This window comes from Tyto alba, unplaced genomic scaffold (assembly GCF_018691265.1).
Source record: "Tyto alba isolate M040663 unplaced genomic scaffold, T.alba_DEE_v4.0 Super-Scaffold_10, whole genome shotgun sequence".
Taxonomy (NCBI): Eukaryota; Metazoa; Chordata; class Aves; order Strigiformes; family Tytonidae; genus Tyto; species Tyto alba.
The window spans coordinates 12,854,711-12,869,016 of record NW_024881262.1 but is presented as its reverse complement, the minus strand read 5'-3'; the positions used below and the strand labels follow the sequence as shown (position 1 = coordinate 12,869,016).

The following is a 14,306-nucleotide window of genomic DNA, read 5'->3' as shown; positions in this document are numbered from 1 at the left end:
AGATGTCTAGTAAGTGCTTCGATGAATTGTCACAGCAGAGAAAACCCAACCAGCTGCCCGCCAAAATCTGGGATTCCCAAAGTAGCTCAGAGATGATGAGCAAACCACAGGGAACTGCTCACAACACTACCAGGACACATAGGACTTTCTTAAGCAACACTTGCAGTGGATGCTGGCTTGCACTCAGTGTGCAAGGATGGAAACAGGACTGCTTTGCAGGACTCTGAGCTCAGAGCTGCTCCACAAAACCTCATTTGCAGGTGTAAGCAAGCAGCGCGGCATTAGGAAAAGAAACAAGAATTTTCAGCTGCAAAATCAAAGAAAACTACTAATTGACTGACCTTGCACCTTGGGGAGCTGGGAGCAGGGCTCCTCTGCCCCAAGGCATCCCCAGCACAAGATGCCAGATGCCAAATCTTCAGGTGCAGCCAGCAAGTTAACCGGGCACATAGCTGCGATGTGCTGTGGGACCATAAGACAACTGCTCCCAGAAAGGTGACAGGACTCATCTCTGCCACGTTAAGTGAGTTTTGTCATTATTTTCAACCCTGCAGGGAAATCTAAATTGCACTTTGGCATATTGTTTTCTTTTGCTAAGCAGCAACACTTGAATGTTAACTCTGGTCCTGACAGGCATATTTATGGAGTATTCTTTGCAAATAATCTTACCCTGACCAGTCTGAAAGGTCTGAATCATAAAAAAATAATAACAACAATAAAAAAACAGAAGGCTGGAAAACCATCACTTCCACTGGCATAACCCCTCAACTTATTAACTGTCCTTGCAACAAGGTGAACTGCAAGGTCCTGGATTTATTTGATTGATCGAGATCAAAAGATCAGAGGGCACACAGTAAATTGTATCCTTCCATGAACACATTTTGCTTTCAAGATTTGAGCAGATAGTTGCAGGAACTGAAAAGCTCAAGATGAAAAAAAAAAAAAAAAAAGAAAAAAAAACATGTACAAAGGTGACTTCAGAAAGGCATCCCCTTACTTCTCTGTTGACACCATCTGCGTTTCTTAGAGATATTTGAAAGTTTCTTCCATGTTCCCATACCCTTGGGACACAACAGCTTATCTCTGCTAAGCAGAAGATGATAACAAACAATAAGACACTAGTATAACTCCAGGGGAGACACTAGTATTTGCTGACATTAGGGATGAAAGGCAAATATTAGAGAAACCAAACAAATCCCAAGCAAAGTCCAAGAGGAGATTGAAGAACTTCCCATTGAATTTCAGGTGTTCAATGAGACAGGACAGATATCTCACTGTCCTTCTTAATCAGACCAAGGAAGATGAAGTACCTGAATCCTGTTTCTCTCATGATGAAGGCTCAGAGGCTTCCTGAGCCCAGACGAGGTTTGTCATCTACAGCTCCCATGAAAGCAAAGGAGAAGCAAGGGAACAAAATGAGCAGCCATTTTCAGGACATATTTTCAAGACCCAGCTGGTGAGCCAGCATTTTTAAACTCAGAAAAAGTCTTCCATGTTTGCTGTCAAGACAGGACAAAGAAACACAATGGAGAACAGGAATAGAAGAACAAGAAAAGAAAAATGAAACTCTCCTCCATTTCATCAGCCCCTGGAAACAGAGGAAAAGTAATCAATCGGTTCCTCTCTCTGTGTTCCAACATGATATTCGTATTTTGCTCAGTGTACCTGTATCTGTAACACTGTGTTTTCATGTCACAATAAAATAGATGAGATTACCCACCTGGAAGTAAAAGTAAAGCCCTTACATGGATCACAGAAGAGACCCAAACTCCCAGGAACTTGCTACAGAGGAACTAGAATTGATCCAACCTCCTGGTTTTAATCACAAGTTTATGTTACATGCTAACAACAGCGGATTAAACTCCTTTTCTATGAGCTTACACTTTCATTCAGTTAACAAAGACATTGAGCACCAGTTAATTGTTGTTGCATCAAAGCTCATCGTCACACTAAGCAGCTCCTTCTGCACAGATACACTGAACTTTGCCTTTTACATTATCAGTTTTGAATAAGGTTGTTAAGAATTTCACATACTCCCATTTTTAATCATCGTAGGGTTAGGAGGGATCTCCAGAAGTCATCTAGTCCATTTCTCCACCCCATGGAAGGATCAGCTCTTCTAAAAGCACATCTGCTAGAGCTTTTCCAACTTGTTCTTAAACCTTTCCAATGATTGAAACTGCCTAAACTCCTTGGGCAATCCACTCCAGCGCTCAGCTGTTCTTAATGCAGGAGATCATTTACTAATGCCTCATCTGAATTTCTCTTGCTGAAGCTTTAAACTCATAATTTGTCTTATTTACAGCAGGCAGATACACAGTTCATTCCTTCTCTCCACAAGTTCACTATTTTCAAAATTTACAAGCTGAGGCACCAGTGTGGCTCACCCTCTCTTTGCTACTTGCTCAAAGCACGGTCTTCATCTTGTGTCTCTGCATGCATATTTCTTTTCTTACCCTGAGAGAACAGGCAGCTAGGATATCACAAGGCTGTTTCAAGAGAAGACGCGCACATCCAAAGGCTGATGCATTCAGGCACACACAGTTATAAAGTACTCTGAAACAAGAAAAAGAAAAGAATTTTTTTTTTTTTTTTTTAGGATGGTGGGCAAAGGGTCCAGTAGTAAGGAAACCCCAGAGACTCTGAAATGCAATTTCTTCCACCCCACTATTTAACTTTAAAACTGATCTTCAAAAGCAACATCAACAACTATAAATACACCATGCACCACCACTCAAACTTGGCCACATTTTCTCTGAGAAACACCATAAGGGTTTGATAAATCTGTGTTCTAGGAAACAAAATGCTCACTGACTTTGCAGAAAGTCCTGCCAAACTATAAGCAATACCCAGCACACATCAAAATCAGATGGCTCCAACTCCAAAGCTTTATTCACTGTGACAGAGGACAGACCTTAATGTTGCCACCGGTGACTTTATTTATAGTGTCACTGAAACCAACAGAGACAAGACTTCCAGTCTACTCTGAGATTCAAGTGTGTATAATTATAGGATAGACCCAGAGGAGAAAAATCAGGTCTGATGAAAGACTGAATAACTTTTGTGTTCACAACATAGTCCTTACCTCCTGATCTTCAGGGTGTTCTACCTAGCAAAAAGAAATCTTTCTCCTGAATACAAGGGTTTAGTGACAACAAGGAAATAATAAAGAAAGGATTTACATGAGCGTGTTTGGAAACACAGGGGAGAGCTCTGAATAACAAAAACATCCCAAATTTCATGAGAGAGAACAAGCAACAGGGGAGAGCAGCAATAATACATTTGTCATCCTACTTTTGGAGGCGCTCGGAAAAACAGAGTTAGATGCTAGCAGACAATTTCCCACACCAGCATCTTTCACCAGTGGATCACCTTTTGCACCTCACCTCATCTAAATTCCTGTCTCCCCTTAGCAGGGGCTGCTGCTAGCCCCAAAGGATCAAGTGGCTTTGTAACAAATACTCATTCTCCGATGGCTGAAGCCGAGAAACACTCAATTTTCCACCTGCTGTGAAAGCAAGATACCTGTTACACATCTAAGGATGTACCAATGCAACAACTCAGTGTCCTCTCTTGCATTCACCATCCACCTGACTATCCCTTTCACTACTGCACTTTGTCCAACTCCAAGTTTCAACTTGGGATGCTTTTTTATTTGGGGTTGGGTTTTTTTTTTTTGGTGGTTGGTTGTTTTTTTGTTTTGTTTGTTTGTTTGTTTTTCATTTGCAATCATTCTCAGCTGACCTGGGCTTTTGCTTTTCTTGATCATTTCCACTCTTACCAATGCCAGCACTCAAAGCCAGCCCAACTGCTGTCAGCACAGGAAGGTGACATGCTCCTATTTAGCACAGATTTGATAACAGAAGTGCTGTTTCCAAGGCTAAAGACGAATACCTGCACCAATAATGTCCCTACAGCAGCACACAGTAGCCGAGGAGACTAAGCAATAAATGCCTGTTGCTGAAGATGAAGAACTCAAAGTAATCTCAAAATGTATGATGGCCAACTAATGAAAGAGTTTAAATGCATGCCCATCTTTAAGGGTAAAAGTAGCTCCAAGGACTTCAGCAAGATCATCTGCAGCATCAGACACATTATTTCCCAAAATACTAGTGAGATAAGGATGTTTAGCAAGGGATAGAGATATGAGAAGTGCTTCTACCAAGAAAATACACCAGTTTCTACGGCTGAATTACAACAGCTGTTGAAAACCATGGAGTAGCATTGAATGGCAGCCCAGGACAGGGAGCCAAGACGACTACCACATGCAATTGAAACTGCCAAGGGATTAAGTTAGGTCAAATGTAATTACACAAACTGGCACCTGGCCAGGGTACTGGCTGGTTTAAGAAAATTAAAAGAGGTGTTCAAAAGTTTCAGAGATGGAGTCCTCCTCCTGTTAATTATTTGGTGAGTCAGTCACTGAAGTCTCAGTACTCTGTGAGGCTGTCTGAAAAAGGGGAAAAAATGAGGCATAAACTTGAAAGGCATTAGAAGCGATTAGCAAAAGCCTTTGTTCTCCACGGCAATCCTTGCTGCACTAGTGCGCGAAAGCCTTTCATACTCATGCTGAAAAGTAGCCTTAGTTCCTTTGATACTTCTGGGAGGAAGCATTTAAATTTACAAATATCCCGCTGTCAGAAGTTACAGACAACAGTTGAGGAAGTTCTGCGTATTCTAGCCAGATCGTACACAGCTCCAAAGCCAGCTCCCGGGTAGGCAGTGCTCCTGCTGAAGGGAGGAATGCAAACAAGGACACATGGAAGCTCACTGAGACCTGAAGCAACATCTTCTCTACTTGCTAGTGATGTATGAAAGTCAGGTCATGTTGAAAAGGAGGTTGCAACCACGTGGGACAGTGGCCTCCTCACCTTCATTCAGTTTTCAGAAGATGGGGAGCATGCAAGACAGGCAATGGTAAGGAGAACAGAAAGGATGCTTCATGGTCTGGCAGCTGAGTGTCACTTAGAGAGATTAGATCCTGTTTATGCCTCTACCATAAACCTCCTGAGCGATAAGAGGAAAGTCACATATATCAATTTTTTCCCAGATATTTATTGCTGTTCTTTTTCTGGTTAAGTACAGACATGGAAAGACCACGTCCAGAAGAGGCGGTAACCAACAGTCATGAGTTGAGATTCTCTGTTCAATCTCTAATTGAAACTTGTACTATAACCATGTACAGCGCTACAAAACATGAAGTGTTCTGAAAAAACAGGCATTGTAAGTCTCAGTTTTGGCACCTGAAAATAGTAGATGCCTCTGCTACCTCTGCATCTGAAAATCATCATTAGATACACTCATTACTGTCTTTGAAGCAGTTGGATGCGACAGTAAAAGCAGTATGGAATTCGAAATTAACCTTTTTGGGTAGCTTATTCAGTGAAATGTTCAGATGATGCACATTAAATAAACCAATTTTTTGACTGATGTGAAAAAAACAGAAAGATTAAGTAACTATCTTCTCAACAAGTGCCATACACCAGGCATGTTGAGTGACATGGTTTCCTCTCGAAGCGACAGCAGGTGAACACACAGCTGAAGCCTCTGCCATATTGATTTCGTGCACTTTTTTTTTTTTCCCTTTTCAGAAAACAAGCCAGGAAAAGGCAGACATTTCACAGCACAGATTGGTGCAATTTGTGCTAATGGCCTAAGTGTAGATGCAGGCAGCAGCTCACTTCTCTTTGTGTGGAACTGTCAACAGGGACAAGTTCTGGTGAGACAACTGCTACCATAGCACACCTTGCCCCAGCCCTGCAACACCTCCTCTGATGTCTTCGTAATGAGCAGGGTAAGAACTAAGAACACAGGAGAAAGTCTGTGCTACCTTGCAGGAGTGTGCAAAAGCCAGGGGCAAGCAACCATGAAAAAAGGTTGCAGTCTCTGCTGACCACATACAAGCTGTTGCTCTTCCAAAACGTAGTCACATGCTCTTCCAGATCACAAAAGCACAAATGCCCTAAATCCCACATCCCTCCCACTCCTCTGACAAGATAAGTCACTTCCTTGGAGCCTTCAGGCACCACAGAGACAGCAGGGACACAGACTTCTTTTAGAAAGAGGAGCAAAACAGTACTGCAGTTCTTCCCATTCTTCTCAAAGTCCTTCCAACCAGCCTCCTCTGAAGTGGCTCCACCGCTTTAGCTGGTAAGACCCGCAAAAAGAGGTTTTGACAGGAGAGACCTAGAGCAGGAAACCAGAACCAAACTGGTACAAGTCAGAGGAGATTGTAAGCAGCAGTATTATAATGCTTTCTGAGTTTAAAATGTTCAGCAAGGTCAATATTGAGCACGTAGCTATCTCTGGGCCTGTATTACGCCCCAGGCTATACACCACCAACATTATGCCAAAGGCAGACACCTCACAGGTGCTGGGTCTCTGCAGCAGAAACACCTGCAGCTCCTGGCCCCAAGTTCCCTAATTAGCAAAAGGTGGAGAGGATGCTTAACAACAACGTCATTGCCCTAACCAGCAGCATGCCTCATCCCCTCTCCTCGAGTCGGGATGGAAAGGCGTGCAGTGCATCACTGTTGCAAGGAGCACTCGCCCTGCTCCTCGATGCACGCCATCGCCAGAGCCACGCGCAGGGACCGTTGCACGTAAGGGGAAAGCACAGCACCAATGCCATGCAGATCACAAAGAACATATTTTTTAGCATGACCGCACACACCAGGCCAACCCACACAGCAGATACTGGGGAGATCAGTGGCAGCCCAAAGGGTTTCATGCTGAAGAGAGGCTTGCTGCCGAGAAGAAAAGGTGGCCGGAGTGTGAGGGGGAGGTCTCCCTGCACAGCAGCAGTGATTAACCAATACTGATAATGGCCTCTAGTGCCTGAAACGAAGCACAAGGAAACGGCATGGCACAGGACTAATGCCAAGCAGTAATAAAGATGAAGTCAGGTCTGTTGCTCAAATAAAAGGGTTTTTTTTTTTTGCTTAGGTTACTTGTAGTTAAAAAAAATAAAAGTTTCTGCATGCAGGGACATCCTGTTCACTGTATTAAATTAAAGGGATGATTCAAGAGGGAACAGCTTTCGGTAAGCAAGGGGGGAAAATCAATTTCAGGTTGCTACGGACAACTGGGCTGTCTCCTGTAAAACTAAATTGGATTCAGTTCTACGAACCTGAACGCTAAACACTCCCTAAAATACAACACACACACGCTTTCTAAATAAATAAATACAATAAAATACAGTCTTGTGTCATCTCCCAGCTCTTTTTGCTGAACTAAGGCTGTACTCAAACCTGCTAATTACTGCAAAATATAGGACTGGAGTTTTGGCTCAGCAGTGGCTTTCTGACTGTCAGTTCAACACCGACTGCTGCCTTACAGGGGAAAAGATATTTAATAGCACGGTGGCATTTGGCAAAATGAATCAGAGCAGCAGCTCAGAATCACCATGCTCTGGGCCCTTTCGTGCACTCTGGGCTTGCAGCGGGACCTAAAACAATGTTCTGCTGATCGAGGCTCCTGCAGAGCTCAGCTAGCAAAGGCTGGAGAAAACTCAGCTTGGGGCTTTCAAGCATGTCTTAGCTGATACTGGACGAAGGCAGTTTAACCTGCCTGTGGTCCTTGAACAGCCTGAATACAAACAGCATCCTCCACCTGAGCAGCTGACCTGTGGTCACAGCAGCCAGGTAGGAACCTCTCATGGAAGGACCAATGGGCACAATACAGTGGCTACGGTCCAACAGCTGTCCTCTCCCCATACCTTGCTCTGGAATAATTTCAAACAGGTTTTAAGCACCATTCCCACTCCCCACAGCAAGTAAAGATGGATGGGCACAGGGCTGCATCACCTCCACGCCTGTGGGACATTCTCCTCCAGCACACCCCTCCATCAGCAGACCAGAGCAATGCACTGAGACCCACTCTGCAAACCACAGATCCCCCAGTCCTCACACCCCACTGAGCGAGGAGGGCAGGGAACAACAGCAGCCCTGGGAGCCTCACCACCCCTATGCGACAGGCATGTTAATCCCTGTGCTCCTTGGGAGCCTGGGGAAACTAGGAGCTTGGGAGAGATGTTTAAGAAAGCAGAGGCACAATGTGGCAAAGATCAGAGCCACCAGACAGGAGGTGCATTGGGCATCTCAGGGGTTGGAAGGAAGAAGATGAAATCAAGGTTTGAGGGAGCCGATACCCCATGAAATAAGAGAATCAGTCAAGGGACGACTGTGCTCCACCTGTGCAAGCACCCGCTGCAGCACAGCTGTCCGGCACGATGCTGGGCTGGAGCTGCACAGCTAGTTATGTTCCTACAGTCACAGAGCTCAGCACCAGCCATGCAGCATCTTTCTGCATCACAGACAGACTCAGGGGACAGACATCAGGCCATCACGGCAGCCCGCTGAGAAAAGGAAGGGTAAGAGCTGGACACCGAGCTCCAAACCCGTGGTCAGAGAGGCTGAAGCAGAGGAAATGAGGCATCTGATTCTGTACCCTTCCCCAATAGCTGCTAAGTGATCAAATAAATCCATCTGGATCAATCTTTCCATCAAGACAACAGGAAACATTCCCATCCCACGATACTATAAGTCTTAATTTTATGGAGCAGTTGATGTTTTTCCAATGAAATGTATCATTAAAATATAAGATTTTATTAGCAAAATCAATGATGTGTGCAGAGACAGTCCCTCATGGCTTTTAAAAAAAACCTATGAATAATTATAAAACTGATAGCAATAGAGAACATTGTGCAATTATTACAGCTGTTTTACAGGATTCTCTAATAATGATGGCCCCTACTTCTGGTAAGACACCTTAAGGCAGTACCACAAAAAAAAAAAAAAAAAAAAAAAAAAAAAGAGCAATAGAAGGACAGCATTCCCCTGCACTTAGAGGATGCAAACACGGTGCCCGCTCTGTTCACTGAATTACATTTTTTTTTCCCCAGGAAGAGAATAACATTTTGGAAACAAACACCACAACTTTTACAGACATATTTACCAGTCACCTGTCTATTTCTCCTTCTCCACAGGTTCCAGTGTTTTGTTGCATGCAAAAAGCAACTGGGGGAGATTCACTCCTGTTTAAAGCTAGCAGAAATGGAAGTAGAAGGAGAAGCTGTGTCCTTTCAGTACCCATAAAACACATGACGGTCCTTAACCATGCACACAGGTCAAGTATCTGCAGCATCAAAAACCCCTCCACAAGCAATACACCCATGGGGGACAGAGGAGTGGAGTCCTGACACACATTCACCCACCCAGTTCACTGGTTTCCCAAGATAAGCAGCCACAACTGTGAACCCACAGTCAGGGCTTTGTGGCCACCTCAGCACGGCTGCTCTCTGGCGTTTCACCCAGCGCCAGCTGTGGAGCTGGGGTGGTTGGGGCAGTTGGATCTACCCATCCTCAGAAGGAAGCCAGATGTGCACGAGAACACAACTGCAAGTCCAACACCCCAAGCATTCACCCTCCTCACCTCTCATGGGATGCTATGAGCATACCCAATCCTCCCAGCTCGCCACTCTCCTGTTCTCAATTGGTAGCCATCATTCACATCAATACCGTCATAAAGAGCTCAGATAGTCAAAACATCAAGACATCCCAAATCCAACGCTCACTAAGCCCACTGTCCAACTTCTCAGCGAGCTCTGGCTAGTACGCAAAGAGCACCATTTATTGCAAAACTCTCAAGAATGCACTTATGTGAAGCGATACCAAACAGTTCTATCCCAAATGTTTTGCCTAGCACCCATATTCACCTATTCACAAGAGTCTGAGGTCCGCTCAGAGATAAAAATAAAGACCCTACTCCACCTGGCTTTAAACAACCTCTGGATGCATATGGGGATGGATGAAGCAAGAGTAACAAGAATACTCAACAGATGTTTTCTTTAGCATAAATTTGCCATTTGTTTCTCTTTCTTCTACCATCAAACTCCTCTGTTATTCTCACTGGATAATTTGCAGTGCTTGTTGCAAAGTACAGTCTCTGAGAACAGAGACAGCATACACTTGATAATGTAGAAGTTCAAAGAGCTGAGCCATGCATGACCTGCAAGCAGATTGTTGCTATTTCCTTGCATGTATAAAAGGGCCTTGCCTTCATGCAATGCTGGAACTTGTCATCATGAAACACCACCCTATTACAACACGGCCCAGAGGAGCTACTATTTTGGGTCCTAATAACGTGCTTAGTTTTACAGGAAAGCAAGAAGGCAAGTAACACAGAACAACCCAGCTGTCAAGAAGAGAAACAGATGGGATCCTCACGTAGCTACACAGATTGCCTTAGTCAAGTGCTGTCACAGCCCATCCTCGAGATGGGAAAGCACGGTGTAGTAGCTAGATGAAAGGAGCTTGTGAAATTAAGTACCATCATTACCTCCACAAGCCCTGTGAAGAGACAATAGAGAGTTGCTTTCCAGGCACTCTGATCCCACGGCAATAAAACATGACTCAAAGTTGTTAGGCTGTTTTTTTCCCCCACTAGAAATGACTTTGGCTGAGTGACAATTACCCAATTCTCCCACCTGTTTGGCCCCCACAAAACACAAAGAGTATCCACGGAAAGATGCACCAGGAAGCACAGGTCACATCTGTGGTCTTGGAAAAGCTATCCCTTCAGAAATGATGCTCAAACAAGGCTGGCCGGAGGTGTCCCTGCTAGCATGGCCCCTGCTGCCGGCAAGGCAGGCCGCCCGCGTGCAGGCAGAGCCGTGATTCACTCCGCTGTGGCTTCTAGTCCACAATTTGGCTTCCAAACAATCTAGGAAACCACAACACCTGCCATGGCCATTCAGCTCCCATGTCATTGATGGAGGTACCTTTGCACACCACGAGTCAGTGGCAAACCAGTAGAGGTGATGGACTGGCCTGACTCTCATTCAAATTCTTGACAGGAGGCTAAACGCAAGGTAACAGACCAGTGCTTCAGAAACCCAGGCACGCTTGGGAGATATCAGGGCCCATATCTAATAAATACAGGGCTCGTGCTTTGCACTTACAGTCTGAGCTTGGATTAGAGCAGCCCCTGTGCACAGCTGCCCATTCATGCCCACACTTACTCAGGCAACGAAGGCTGCATGTAGAAGGGAGGGTTGAAGCCAGAATTATGAATGAAGTACCAGGATCGATTCCCTTATCTGTCCTCCGCCTCCTACTAACTGGAAGATGCTATTCAGGGAAAACATAATTTAAAGACAAAGGCTAATGATGAATCATATTGATCTTTAGGACAAGAAAATAGATGTAATTGCATCTACCTGCTTGCAGCTTGCCAAGTCATATCAAGTCTCAGGACAACCTGGCCTCCCCTTCCCCTCCTCATCCCAGCCCTTTTCTCTCCTCTGTCCCCAACCAGAGAAAGAAAAAACCCTCACAGAAAACAAATTCCTTTGCACAAAACAATTAAGCATTGCCTGGGGCCAGCTCAATGCTGGCTTCCCTCTCCCTGTTACACTGTACAGAGCCTGAATTAATGGACGTGTAGAGGGTCCACTTTCCAGGGAAAAGCAAATTCCAAGCTTGCAGCTGGAAGGAATGCATCGTATGTCTGGTATTCATGCTGTGCCTCTTTTCCTCTTCCTTTTTTTTGCCGTATAAGGAGCTGAGCACAGCAGGCTGGGCCGGGGAGCACAGCGCTGAGTGCTCAGCGCCGTTAGACTTCCGACTTTGTTTGTCTTTACTGAAAATCCAATCAATCCATCTAGGAATAAGGTTAGTGCATATACCACAGAGCATCGGGCTCAGACATCACGCTCCTGAGATGCAGGACAAAACGAGGAGCGAGCTGAACTAGACCAGCCCAGCAAGTGCTCCTGCAGAGATGTATGCACATGTACCATGCATAGGCAATAATTTTCTTAATTACATTGGAGGGAAGCGGGGTGCTAACTTAAAAACTTGAGACTATTGCAGGTACAGTCCTAAAAGGGTTGTTTCTCAGCTTAGCAGTGCTCAAGCCATAGCTGCACAAGAAATAAAAGGCAACCTAGCCTTCAGTGCATGCACCAGGTGACGGAAGGATTACGTACCCTAGGCCGCAGAGAAATATGTAGTCCCTAACATGCACAGGTTATAAACAGGAGTGTGAGACCATGATTTAGAGAAGAAAATTGCTGGGAATTTTTCCTGAAGTCCTGACAATCTCTAAATTCAAGTCTATTGCAGCAACCTCAGCAGCAGAGTGGGATTTCCATATCTCCATTGGAATTACAATATTACATTTTAAAAAAATAAAACCTTTTTCACATTACTGCTTCTTCAGTAAACAACAGACTATTCATGTGGGCACCCAGAACTTTGCAGGAGCAAACGGAAAAGAGAAAGGCACTCTCCTCTGACACAAGCAGAAAAATCTTGGATCACAAATACCCAGGAAGACTCTGCATCAACGCCCTTTTCTCAGCCCTGTTCAGCATTGGAAGAGCAGCTCTCATTACATCCCACAGGACAGTGGTGACAACAACTGCAGGGATGAGGAGACAAACATGGGATTGATCACCACTGGAGCATGGCAAAGAGCCCCAGGAAAGAAGTAAGCCCACAGACACATTGCCGATGTCCAGATTGTCTCCAGTTCAGCCCTGTTTTTTCTTCCCATACAGAAGACCTGAAAAGATCTGCACAACCACCTATGCTGTTCCTTACCCTCAGCTACTTCAGAGCAACATGCTTCTGTCTGCTCTCCTCAGCCAGGCATCAGGGTCCCAAGTGAGGCCATGATAGAGCTGGCCAGGAGGAAGATGTGGAACCTGAAAGAAAACAGCAATTTGGCCCACTTCCCCAAGGGTGTTGCCTTCGACCCAGGCTGGTTCTCAACGCCTTGAAGGAAGATGCAAATCCTCCGTAACAGGCAGGTTCACAGTCTTCTGCCCCAGATACCATCTCATTCCCGTGTCCGAAATATAAATATTGACTTAATCCTGAGGCAGGAGGTTTAATCTGGCTCCCAATTTTATGTTGTTCTTCTGCCAGTAGTCATTAGCACTGAAATAATTATACACACACAGAAGCACCCAGTCTGCCTTTGGATCTCGGGTCACTGGCCTCAAAAGCCTCCTCTAGCAACAAAGCCCATGCTCTGAATTACAGGTTGGGTGATGGAGTTGTGAGGTTTTTTGCCAGATTCTCATTTTTCAGCTTCAACTGACCATCGTATGTGGCTTTGTATTGGGACAAAGAGAAGATACACACCAAAGCTACCTCCTCACTCACTGACATCTCTCTGGGCTTCAGAGAGGATGATCCCAATGCTTTCAGTCCCTCTGCAAACACATTTAGAGGTCAGGACACTGCCTGGGCAGAATGCTCCCCATCAGCACCATGCTAGCTTCCCTCTATGGAGACTGAAGGGTGCTGCCCTGCTGGATGACAATACCGACCATCAGAGCCCCTCACACTTGGCCCCAGGACCACAGCAGCAGGCAGCAGCTCATGGGCAACCTGAACCCACCCAAATGCCCTGTCCTGTCTTCCTGCCTCTGCCAAGCATGTCAAGTCCCATCCTTTCCCAAGTGCCAGCATCTCTGGGCTGTGGTTGCCCACTGACACCCTCTCCCTGGAGGTCCAGTCCCACTTCCTGCAGCTGCCTGCTCCCAACCTTCCACCTGCACAGAGTTGCCTGCACCAGGGAATGGGAAAGACAGTGGCCAGAAACCTCTTTATGACATCCAGATACAGTCTTCAGCCTTCACCTGTTGTATTCAGAAGGAGTCAGGGATGCTCTAAAGCACCCACTGAAGTGACTTGGATGAAGACACAGTTTGAAACTCGACTGGGGGAGGGGAAGATTTCTAGCCTCATTAATAACAGCCTGAAATTAAAAGCAGAGCTTGCAGTACAGCTGCAATTCCAGCCACCCTGCTGCTTGTGTTAACAGTGTGGCTTTATTATGGTCAGGGATTAAAAACAGCTCCAACAGTTAAAGGAGGGGAAAAAATAAAAAAATAATAATAAAAGAAAAAAAGAAAAAAAAACAACCACCAAATGAAAGAGCTACCACCGACAAAAATCAGTAAAATAAAAAATTCCTGTGGGCTGGAATGGTTAGCAAAAAAAAATGTTGTGTGCCATGAGGAACAAGAGTGAATGCTTCCTTCCCGACTGCCAACAGGCCCACACATGCCCCCCACCAAGTGTATTTGTCCCCTCACATGGGAAGCCACCGGGTGCTCTGTGGCTCAGCACCAGCCACCCTCAGTCTCTCGTGGGATGTGATGTCACCTCCTGCCCCCAGGTAGGTGCTCTATAACCACCTTGCTCCAGGTAGATGCTTGAAAGCCTTCCTCTCTCCCACTGCCTAAATGCTACAGCATTAAGAAGAAAAAGGATAAGAAAAAAAGTCTTGCA

At 45.3% G+C, this 14,306-nt stretch overlaps 1 protein-coding gene across 4 annotated transcripts in view; it reads right to left on the bottom strand.

The window, feature by feature from the left end:
• The window catches only part of LOC104364384 (LIM domain containing preferred translocation partner in lipoma), a 335,033-nt gene that overhangs the window by 258,974 nt on the left and 61,753 nt on the right, over positions 1–14,306 (bottom strand). For 2 of the 4 annotated variants that reach the window (XM_042796896.1, XM_042796895.1), the window contains one exon: positions 2,457–2,556. The exons of the other annotated variants lie outside the window; for them this stretch is intronic. The gene's annotated coding sequence lies outside the window, so the exon portion shown is untranslated. The remainder of the gene's footprint in view (positions 1–2,456; positions 2,557–14,306) is intronic. 4 annotated transcript variants of the gene reach the window in all.